At 38.1% G+C, this 12,274-nt stretch overlaps 2 non-coding genes across 2 annotated transcripts; one reads left to right on the top strand and one right to left on the bottom strand.

Moving 5' to 3' along the window:
• The first annotated feature begins 226 nt into the window (after window positions 1-226).
• Window positions 227-334, top strand: LOC112793861 (small nucleolar RNA R71). The gene has a single exon (XR_003198552.1). It is a non-coding gene; the product is annotated as a small nucleolar RNA R71 (small nucleolar RNA).
• Window positions 335-11,449: 11,115 nt separating this feature from the next.
• On the bottom strand, window positions 11,450-11,557 carry LOC112793185 (small nucleolar RNA R71). Its single transcript, XR_003197891.1, has one exon. It is a non-coding gene; the product is annotated as a small nucleolar RNA R71 (small nucleolar RNA).
• Window positions 11,558-12,274: the final 717 nt, after the last annotated feature.

Raw genomic sequence — 12,274 nt, 5'->3', positions numbered from 1 at the left:
TCAGAGTGTCAATCTCAAGAACTCCTTTCTTCTGACTAGTCCCATTGTTCACAGGATTTCTTTCAGAAGTGTACATGAATTGGTTATTTGCAACCATTTCAATCAGCTCTTGAGCTTCTGTAGGCGTCTTCTTCAGATGAAGAGATCCTCCAGCAGAGCTATCCAAAGACATTTTGGATAGTTCAGAGAGACCATCATAGAAAATACCTATGATGCTCCATTCAGAAAGCATATCAGAAGGACACTTTCTGATTAATTGTTTGTATCTTTCCCAAGCTTCATAGAGGGATTCTCCTTCCTTCTGTCTGAAGGTTTGGACTTCCACTCTAAGCTTACTTAATTTTTGAGGTGGAAAGAACTTTGCCAAGAAGGCATTGACTAGCTTTTCCCAAGAGTCCAGGCTTTCTTTAGGTTGTGAGTCCAACCATGTCCTAGCTCTGTCTCTTACAGCAAAAGGGAATAGCATAAGTCTGTAGACCTCAGGGTCAACCCCATTAGTCTTGACAGTGTCACAGATTTGCAAGAATTCAGCTAAAAACTGATGAGGATCTTCTAATGGAAGTCCATGGAACTTGCAATTCTGTTGCATTAGAGAAACTAATTGAGGCTTAAGCTCAAAGTTGTTTGCTCCAATGGCAGGGATAGAGATGCTTCTCCCATAAAAGTTGGGAGTAGGTGCAGTAAAGTCACCCAGCACCTTCCTTGCATTGTTGGCATTGTTGTTGTTTTCGGCTGCCATAGGTTCTTCTTCTTTGAAGATTTCTGTTAGGTCCTCTACAGAGAGTTGTGCTTTGGCTTCTCTTAGCTTTCTCTTCAAGGTCCTTTCAGGTTCAGGATCAGCCTCAACAAGAATGCTTTTGTCCTTGCTCCTGCTCATAAGAAAGAGAAGGGAACAAGAAAATGTGGAATCCTCTATGTCACAGTATAGAGATTCCTTTAGGTGTCAGAGGAAAAGAAAAGTAGAAGACAGAAGTAGAAAATTCGAACTTATCATAGAAGATGGAGTTCGAATTTTGCATTAAGGAACAGTGTTAGTCCATAAATAGAAGGATGTGAGAAGAAGGGAAGTAATTTTCGAAAATTAAGTAAAAGATTTTGAAAACATTTTTGAAAAACACTAATTGATTTTCGAAAATGAAAGTGGAAAAGAAATCAAGTGATTTTTGAAAAAGATTTTGAAATTAGAAATAAAAAAGATTTGATTGAAAACTATTTTGAAAAAGATGTGGTTAAGAAGATATGATTAGTTTTAAAAAGATGTGATTGAGAATATATGATTTGAAAAACATTTTAAAAAGATTTGATTTTGAAAATTAAAAACTTGGCTAACAAGAAAAGATATGATTCAAACATTAAACCTTTCTCAACAGAAAAGGCAACATACTTGAAATGTTGAATCAAATCATTAATTGATAGCAAGTATTTTTTTTAAAAATAGAAAGAAATTGATTTTGAAAACATATGATTGAAAAGATATGATTTGAAAAAGATTTGATTTTGAAAAAGTTTGAAAACTGAAAAAAATCTGCATTAAAAACAAAATCTTCCCTCTTGTGCCATCCTGGCGTTAAACGCCCAGAATGGTGCACATTCTGGCGTTTAAACGCCAGTCTGTCCTTCTTCACTGGGCGTTTTGAACGCCCAGCTTTTTCTGTGTAATTCCTCTGCTGTATGTTCTGAATCTTCAATTCTCTGTATTATTGACTTGAGAAGACACAAATTAAAAATATTTTTGGATTTTTAATAATAAGGAAAAATCAAAATGCAACAAGAATCAAATAACAATGCATGCAAGACACCAAACTTAGCAGTTTGTATACTACTGACACTAATCAGAATGCATATGAGACACACAAAACACTCAAGTCAAGAGAATTTAAAGATTAGAGTAAGAAATCATCAAGAACATCTTGAAGATCACTAAGACACATGAATGAATGCATGCAATTGACACCAAACTTAACATGAGACACTAGACTCAAACAAGAAATATTTTTGGATTTTATGACTTTGTAAAATTTTTTTTTGTGATTTTCGAAAATTAAGTGGAAAAAGAAGATAAAGGTATCAAAATTCTTAATGAGAACTCCAGGAATCATGCAATGCTTGTCTAAAGCTTCAGTCTAAAGGAATTAGACATGGTTAGCCAAGCTTCAGCAGGACATTGCATTCAAGAGCTAAATTGATGAAAATCAATCAGCTTTGGTGATGATAAGAACATCACCTTGAAACAGTAGAATTCATTCTTAAGAACTCTGAAGAAAAATACCTAATCTAAGCAACAAGATGAACCGTCAGTTGTCCAAACTCAACAATCCCCGGCAACGGCGCCAAAAACTTGGTGGACGAAATTGTGATCACTACAACTTCGCACAACTAACCAGCAAGTGTACTGGGTCGTCCAAGTAATAAACCTTACGCGAGTAAGGGTCGATCCCACAGAGATTGTTGGTATGAAGCAAGCTATGGTCACCTTGTATATCTTGGTCAGGCAAACTCAAATGGTTATGAATGATGAATAAAACATAAAGATAAAGATAGAGATACTTATGTAATTCATTGGTAGGAATTTCAGATAAGCGTATGAAGATACCTTCCCTTCCGTCTCTCTGCTTTCCTACTGTCTTCATCCAATCCTTCTTACTCCTTTCCATGGCAAGCTCAAGCAAGGGTTTCACCGTTGTCAGTGGCTACCTCCCATCCTCTCAGTGGAAATGTTCAACGCACCCTGTCACGGCACGGCTATCTATCTGTTGGTTCTCGATCAGGCCGGAATAGAATCCAGTGATTTTTTGCGTCTGTCACTAACGCCCCGCCTTCAGGAGTTTGAAGCACGTCACAGTCATTCAATCATTGAATCCTACTCAGAATACAACAGACAAGGTTAGACCTTCCGGATTCTCTTGAATGCCGCCATCAGTTCTAGCCTATACCACGAAGTCTCTGATCTCACGGAATGGCTGGCTCGTTTGTCAGGCGAGCACTCGGTTGTCAGGCGATCAACCATGCATCGTGTATCAGGAATCCAAGAGATATTCACCCAATCGAAGGTAGAACGGAGGTGGTTGTCAGTCACACGTTCATAGGTGAGAATGATGATGAGTGTCATGGATCATCACATTCATCAAGTTGAAGAACAAGTGATATCTTAGAACAAGAACAAGCGGAATTGAATAGAAGAACAATAGTAATTGCATTAATACTCGAGGTACAGCAGAGCTCCACACCTTAATCTATGGTGTGTAGAAACTCCACCGTTGAAAATACATAAGAACAAGGTCTAGGCATGGCCGAATGGCCAGCCTCCCAATGATCTAAGAACTAGATGTCCAAAGATGATCAAAAGATCTAAAATGATCCAAAGATCCCAAGATAAAAATACAATAGTAAAAGGTCCTACTTATAGAGAACTAGTAGCCTAAGGTTTACAGAGATGAGTAAATGACATAAAAATCCACTTCCGGGCCCACTTGGTGTGTGCATGGGCTGAGCATTGAATCATTTTCGTGTAGAGACTCCTCTTGGAGTTAAACGCCAGCTTTGGTGCCAGTTTGGGCGTTTAACTCCCATTCTTGTGCCAGTTCCGGCGTTTAACGCTGGAATTCCTGAGGGTGACTTTGAACGCCGGTTTGGGCCATCAAATCTTGGGCAAAGTATGGACTATCATATATTGCTGGAAAGCCCAGGATGTCTACTTTCCAACGCCGTTGAGAGCGCGCCAATTGGGCTTCTGTAGCTCCAGAAAATCCACTTCGAGTTCAGGGAGGTCAGAATCCAACAGCATCTGCAGTCCTTTTTAGTCTCTGAATCAGATTTTTGCTCAGGTCCCTCAATTTCAGCCAGAAAATACCTGAAATCACAAAAAAAACACACAAACTCATAGTAAAGTCCAGAAAAGTGAATTTTAACTAAAAACTAATAAAAATATACTAAAAACTAACTAGATCATACTAAAAACATACTAAAAACAATGCCAAAAAGCGTACAAATTATCCGCTCATCAGTGCCCACCAGACATGTTCAATGAATGGGTTTAACTGCACATTTTCTATGAAGGTCTTTCTTACGAATCAAAGAAGGCCGTAGACCATTCATCAGGGGGTCTCTAAACAAGAAGAAAACCATTGAAGAAGCCATAGATGTCATTGAGACTGTACCAGAGAATGACTACTTCTATGCTTCTGAAAAGAGCAACACTCGAGAAGTGATGGGGCTGAACCATATGGATGTACTATTGGCTCAAAATAAGATGATCACCAACCAGTTAGCTGATCTTACCAAGAAGATGAAAGAGAACCAAGTTGCAACAGTCACCACTTTATCACCAGCTCAAGAAGGAGTGAATACAAGAGAAGAAGGCAACTGGGAACAAGCTAACTATGTTGGGAACTCACCCAGGCATACCCATGATACATACTCCAAAATTTATAATTTTGGTTGGAGGAACCACACTAATTTTGGGTGGGGAAATCAATAAGACCAGGGCCAATATTGGAGACGCCACAACCACAATCCCAACAACAATGTAACTCACCAACATTCCTCACAGAGATCATATCAACACCCACCCAACAGTACCTCTCAACCTCCATATCACAACCAAAATGGCCCTTCTCACCCCTCCTACCACAACCCACCATCACCATCCGAAGATAGACTCTCCAGAATTAAGACTCTACTTGAAGGAATATGTAAGGAAGTCCAAGACAACAGAGTGTTCAAGGATGAAGTGCGAGCCAATATCAAAAATCAGGGAGACACCATCAAGAGGCTGGAGTCCCAAGTGGGATATCTATCTCAACAGATTCCCAAGCCTACTGATAGTTTTCCAAGTGACACAGAGAAGAACCCAAGAGGAGAAACAAAGAAAGTAAGACGGGAAGAATGCAAGATGATCACTATAAGTGATTAAAGGAGTGTGGAAGAAGTAAACACACAAACAGAACACTTTCAAGACAATCCAAAGGAAAAGCATGAAGAGAGAAATCAAGCACCCAATCCCACACACAGGAAGGAGTTAAAAAAAAGGAGACTCTGAACCCATATGCACATTTTCCTTAAAGGCTCAAGGGTGGTGTAGAAAGGAGAGTGTACTCAAGGTTCCTCGACATGTTTGTATCTCTTCATGTAAACATACCATTCATTAAGGTTCTCTAGCAGATGCCCTCATACATCAAGCACATAAAGGAGCTGCTGACCAAAAAAGAGTTCACTGAAGGGTGGGCAAACAATAGTGATGAATAAGGAGTGCAGTGCTCTCACTCAAACAGAGCTACCTACAAAAAGGAAGGACCCATGGAGTTTTCACATCCCCTGTGCTATAGGAGAAACAATGATTGATAAGGGACTCTGTGACCTGGGAGCAAGCATCAACTTAATGCCTCTATCCCTCATGAAAAAGCCTCAAATCAATGAGCTAACACTCACGGACGTAATCATCAAGTTGGCTGACAAAACTCAAAAACAGGTAATAGTAGTGGTTGAAAACGTGTTATTGAAGGTTGGGAACTACTTTCTTTCCACAGACTTTGTTATCTTGGAGATGGAAGAGAATCACATCCATCCCATCATCCTGGGGAGACCATTCTTAGCCACAGTCAGGGCGCTTATAGATGTGGAGCGAGGAGAGCTAATATTGAGGATACATGATGAACAACTCGCCTTCAATGTCTTCAAACCCTCACAAGAAGTAGATCAAGAAAACAAAGAATCAAGGGAAGAGCACAATAAGGCACTAATGGAAGAAACAAGCACGGAAGCACAAACAATACACCTGAGAATCCCTCTGGTTGACAAGCAATGTGGTTAGAAGGAACAATAGCCAAGTGTAACCCAAGAGGAGCTAGACCCACCAGAGTCATATGAGACCAGCAACAAAATCTTCCTGGAAAAAGAAACCACAAGGAGCAAGGCAACATCAAGGGAAACAAGAAAAAAGGCCCCAAGGGGATGGAGGAACAAGAAGATCCCTACAAAGGATTTCTCTCCAAGAGATGAAGTGACCTCTGCTTATTTCCCACCTATCCCACTTCATCTCCCCACCATCCCATCTCAGCTGCCTCTAGTGTACACTATCAGTAAAATTCTTTCCTTAGAACATATGGAGCTTCTTAATAAAGCCAATGGAGACAGATTCACTGCAAGAGGGGAAAATTTGAGGCACTACCAACCACCCTGACAAAGGCCAAACGTCAAGCTAATGATGCTAAAGAAGTACTTCATGGGAGGCAACCCATGTTTTATGTCCTTTCCTTTAAATCTTTAATAGTAGTTAATAAAGCAAGTTCATGAATTTCAAATCAATTTCGACAAACACATAGATGAATTTTTGTATATAACATATAGTAAACAACAAGTTTGGTGTTCAGAGCATACTAAGATGGCACATACACAATTTATATCATGTCAGTCTTAGAGCCTTAATCAAATCCATTTACACCACATGCTCACAAACTAAGTTTGGTGTCAATAATGTTGCATGCATGAACACTTAGCTAGTCGGTTGGTTTGCATTCATGAATGGCACTTAGTTAGTCAAAAGAAAAAATCTAAAAAAAAGTAGTTAGCCTCCCATTCTTATTTTTCCGCCACAATTCAAACTAATCTCTCTTTTCTTTTGTCTTGCAAGGGAATTGAAGGGAATGTTGGAGGGAACTGATGGGATAACCCAAAGGGGATTGGTTCGACCACTTCACCAAGGGAACTACACACATGTCTTCAAGGGGAGTACCTTGGGAAGTGTTGCCATGCAACATTGGGAGAAGGATTGCCTTGGAGACCGAACCAATCACTTCATAAAAAAGGTGATCCTTGTGCTCATTCCGTACCAAACCCCAACCGTCCACCATCAAATTTTTCTATCAATCCACACCCTTCAATCCCATCATTCTCCTATATAAAGGACCCCCACTCTATACCCTTCCATATGTAAATATCCTTTCATTTCATCTCTCTTGTTTCTTTTGAAACAGACACCCAACATCTCTGCCCTCAACACGTTAACACAATCCTCTAAGCTACACCCTATCTTAACCCAGCCAGTTTCCATCATCAACCCATACTTCTCAACACCTTCACATACCAATTCCTATTCATGGCATCATCAAGCTCCAAGAGGCGAAAGGAAAAGGAACCGGTGGTTAGCATTCCTTTTGATGAAGGGAGATTCAAGACCTCCTTCCATGAGCTCCAATTTGAACAGATAAAACACAAAAAAATATTGCCAGAATTGACATTCCAGCTCAACGATGTTGAGTGCCCACAAATTAGAGAGAAGATTGAACAGAGGGGTTGGCAAGAGCTCACGAACCCAGAAACAAAGATAAATGCAAATCTCATCAAGGAGTACTATGCTAATATAGCCAGAGAAGACACTACCAAGGCTCCTACCTTCCAAAGCTATGTGAGAGGAACAGAGGTTGACTTCAGTCCTAATGCTATAATGAGGACTCTTCATCAGAGAACACAACATTTTGATGAGCCCAGTTATCAAGCAAGAATAAGCAATGGCCCCGACAATGATGAACTTTAAGAAATTGTGAACGACATGTGTGTTATAGGATCTGATTGGGAAAGGTATTCGGATAAGAGGCCACAATTTATTAGGAGAGGAGACCTCATCCCGGAAGCCAAGGGATGGTTTGAGCTCGTGAGGAAATGTATCCTCCCAACCTTAAACAATTCTGAGGTCAACATTGCTCGAGCTACTATGGAACATTCCTTAATGAAGGGTGGAGACATCAATGTGCATGAAATTATAGCTGAGGGAATCAGAGATGCAGCCGAGAAGAATGATCCAAGTGCTCGACTTTGGTACCTGATGAGCGGATAATTTATACGCTTTTTGGCATTGTTTTTAGGTAGTTTTTAGTTGGATCTAGCTACTTTTAGGGATGTTTTCATTAGTTTTTATGCTAAATTCATATTTCTGGACTTTAATATGAGTTTGTAAGTTTTTTTGTGATTTTAGGTATTTTCTGTCTGAAATTGAGGGACCTGAGCAAAACTCTGATAGAAGGCTGACAAAGGACTGCTGATGCTGTTGGATTCTAACCTCCCTTCACTCGAAATAGATTTTCTGGAGCTACAGAACTCCAAATGGGGCGCTCTTAACGGCATTGGAAAGTAGACATCCAGAGCTTTCCAAGAATATATAATAGTCCATACTTTGTTCGAGTTTAGATGACGCAAACTCGCATCCAACGCCAGCTCCATGCTGCATTCTGTAGTCAAACGCCAGAAACACGTCACGAACCAGAGTTAAACGCCAAAAACATGTTACAACTTGGCGTTTAACTCCAAGAGAAGCCTCTGCACGTGTAAAGCTCAAGCTAAGCCCAAGCACACACCAAGTGGGCCCCAGAAGTGGATTTCTGCATGTAGACTTATTTTTGTAAACCCTAGTAACTAGTCTAGTATAAATAGGACATTTTACTATTGTATTAGACATCTTTGGTCTCAGTTTTATTCTATTGCTCATCTTAGGAGACTATTGATCATTCATGGAGGCTGGCCATTCAGCCATGCCTGGACTATCACTTATGTATTTTCAACGGTGGAGTTTCTACACACCATAGATTAAGGGTGTGGAGCTCTCCTGCACCTCGAGTTTCAATGCAATTACTGCTATTTTCTATTCAATTCAGCTTATTCCTGTTCTAAGATATTCGTTGCACTTCAACATGATGAATGTGATGATCCATGACACTCATCATCATCCTTCCGTATGAACGTGTTCTTGACAACCACCTCCATTCTACGTTAGACCGAACGAATATCTCTTAGATTCCTTAATCAGAATCTTTGTGGTATAAGCTAGAACCCTGTGGTGTTCCGAGTAGGATTCAGGGATTGAATGGCTGTGACGAGCTTCAAACTCACAATTGTTGGACGTGATGACAAACGCAAAAGAATCAATGAATTCTATTCTGACATGATCGAGAACCGATAGATTATTAGCCGTGCTGTGACAGAGCATTTGGACCATTTTCACTGAGAGGATGGGATGTAGCCATTGACAATGGTAATTCCCTACATACATCTTGCCATGGAAAGGAGTATGAAGGATTGAAAGTAAGAAAGCAGTATGTTGCAGAGATTCAACAGGGACAAAGCATCTCCATACACTTATCTGAAATTCCTACCAATGATTTACATAAGTATCTCTATCTTATTTTATGCTTTATTTATTATTATTTTCGAAAATTCCATAACCATTATTTATCCGCCTAACTGAGATTTACAAGATGACCATAGCTTGCTTCATACCAACAATCTCCGTGGGATCGACCCTTACTCACGTAAGGTATTACTTGGACGACCCAATGCACTTGCTGGTTAGTTGTGCGGAGTTGTGACAAAGTGTGATTCTCGTTTGAGAGCGCTACCAAGTCTTTGGCACCATTGTTGATGATCACAATTTCGTGCACCAAGTTTTTGGCGCCGTTGCCGGGGATTGTTCGAGTTTGGACAACTGACGGTTCATCTTGTTGCTCAGATTAAGTAATTTTCTTTTCAAAAAGTTTTCAAAAATCTTTCAAAAAATTTTTTTCTTTATTTTAGTTTTTCAAAAATATAATTTTCGAAAAATTCAAAAAAAATTAGAAAATCATAAAATCAAAAAAAAATTTTTTGTGTTTCTTTTTTGAGTCTTGAGTCAAATTTTAAGTTTGGTGTCAATTGCATGTTTTTAAAAACCTTTGCATTCTTTTTTGAAAATTTCATGCATGTGTTCTTCATGATCTTTAAGTTGTTCTTGACAAGTCTTCTTGTTTGATCTTTAAATTTTCTTGTTTTGTATTTTTTATTGTTTTTCATGTGCATTCTTGCATTCATAGTGTCTAAGCATGAAAAATTTCTAAGTTTGGTGTCTTGCATGTTTTCTTTTCTTGAATTTTTTTTTCAAAAATAAGTCTTGATGTTCATCTTGATCTTCAAAGTATTCTTGGTGTTCATCTTGACATTCATAGTGTTCTTGCATGCATCATGTGTTTTGATTCATAATTTTCATGTTGTGAGTCATTTTTATGTTTTTTCTCTCTCATCATTAAAAATTCAAAATTCAAAAAAATATATTTCCCTTTTTCTCTCAAAATTTCGAAAATTTGAGTTGACTTAGTAAAATATTTTCAAAACTTAGCTATTTCTTATAAATCAAGTCAAATTTTCAATTTCAAAAATCCTATCTTTTCAAAATCTTTTTCAAAAATCAATTCTTTTTCATTTTTCTTTTATGATTTTCAAAATTTTTTAAAATTTATTTTCAAAATCTTTTTCTTATCTTTATTTCAAAATTTCGAAAACTTTACTAACAATTAATGTGATTGATTAAAAAATTTGAAGTTTGTTACTTTCCTGTTAAGAAAGGTTCAATCTTTAAATTCTAAAGTCAAATCTTTTAGTTTCTTGTTAGTCAAGTAATCAATTTTAATTTTAAAAATCAAATCTTTTCCAAAATATCTTTTTCAATCATATCTTTTCAAAAATTGAATTTTAAATCTTTTTCAACTAACTAATTGATTTTTTGCTTGTTTTACTATTTCTTATCTTTTTCAAAACCATCTAACTACTTCTCTCTCTCATTTTCGAAAATTACCTCCCTCTTTTTCAAAATTTTCTTAATTAATTAATTATTTCAAATTTTAAATTTTAATTTTATTTCTTCTCTTAATTTTCGAAAATCACTAACCCCATTTTCAAAATTAATTTTCGAAAACTCTTCTCTCTCATCTCTTTCTATTTATTTATTCATTTACTATCATTTCTCTTCATCTTAAAATTCGAACCCCTTCTTCCTCTCTGAGTTCAAATTTTCTTCTTTTCCTTCTTCTATTCTTTTCTTCTTCTACTAACATAAAGGAATCCTTTTACTGTGGTAAAAAGGATCCCTATTATTATTTTCTGTTCCCTTCTTTTTCATATGAGCAGGAACAAGTACAAGAATATTCTTGTTGAAGTAGATCCTGAACCTGAAAGGACTCTGAAGAGGAAACTAAGAGAAGCTAAATTACAACAATCCAGAGACAACCTTACATAAATTTTCGAAAAGGAAGAGGAGATGGCAGCCAAAAATAATAATGCAAGGAGGATGCTTGGTGACTATACTACACCTACTTCCAAGTTTGATGGAAGAAGCATCTCAATCCCTGCCATTGGAGCAAACAATTTTGAGTTGAAACCTCAACTATTTGTTCTAATGCAACAGAACTGCAAGTTCCATGGACTTCCATCAGAAGATCCCTATCAGTTTTTGACTGAGTTCTTACAGATCTGTGAGACTGTTAAGACTAATGGAGTAGATCCTGAAGTCTACAGGCTCATGCTTTTCCCTTTAGCTATAAGAGACAGAGCTAGAACATGGTTGGACTCACAACCTAAAGATAGCCTGGACTCTTGGGATAAGCTGGTAACGGCCTTCTTGGCTAAGTTATTTCCTCCTCAAAAGTTGAGCAAGCTTAGAGTGGATGTTTAGACCTTCAAACAAAAAGACGGTGAATCCCTCTATGAAGCTTGGGAAAGATACAAACAGATGACCAAAAGGTGTCCTTGTGACATGCTTTCAGAATGGACCATTTTGGATATATTCTATTATGGTCTGTCTGAGTTCTCTAAGATGTCATTAGACCATTCTGCAGGTGGATCCATTCACCTAAAGAAAATGCCTGCAGAAACTCAAGAACTCATTGACATGGTTACAAATAACCAGTTCATGTACACTTCTGAGAGGAATTCTGTAAATAATAGGATACCTCAGAGGAAGGGAGTTTTTGAAATTGATGCTTTGAATGCCATATTGGCTCAGAACAAAATGTTGACTCAGCAAGTCAACATGATTTTTCAAAGTCTGAATGGATGGCAAAATGCATCCAACAGTACTAAAGAGGCATCTTCTGAAGAAGAAGCTTATGTTCCTGAGAACCCTGCAATAGCAGAGGTAAATTACATGGGTGAACCTTATGGAAACACCTATAATTCTTCATGGAAAAATCATCCAAATTTCTCATGGAAGGATCAACAAAAGCCTCAACAAGGCTTTAATAATGGTGGAAGAAATAGGCTGAGCAATAGCAAGCCTTTTCCATCATCTTCTCAGCAACAGACAGAGAATTCTGAGCAGAGCACCTCTAGCTTAGCAAACATAGTCTCTGATCTGTCTAAAGCCACTTTAAGTTTCATGAGTGAAACAAGGTCCTCCATCAGAAATTTGGAGGCACAAGTGGGCCAGCTGAGTAAGAAAGTCACTGAAACTCCTCCTAGTACTCTCCCAAGCAATACT

The sequence above is a fragment of the Arachis hypogaea genome, chromosome 3, assembly GCF_003086295.3.
Source record: "Arachis hypogaea cultivar Tifrunner chromosome 3, arahy.Tifrunner.gnm2.J5K5, whole genome shotgun sequence".
Lineage (NCBI taxonomy): Eukaryota > Viridiplantae > Streptophyta > Magnoliopsida > Fabales > Fabaceae > Arachis > Arachis hypogaea.
This window is presented reverse-complemented; position numbering and strand designations above follow the sequence as displayed.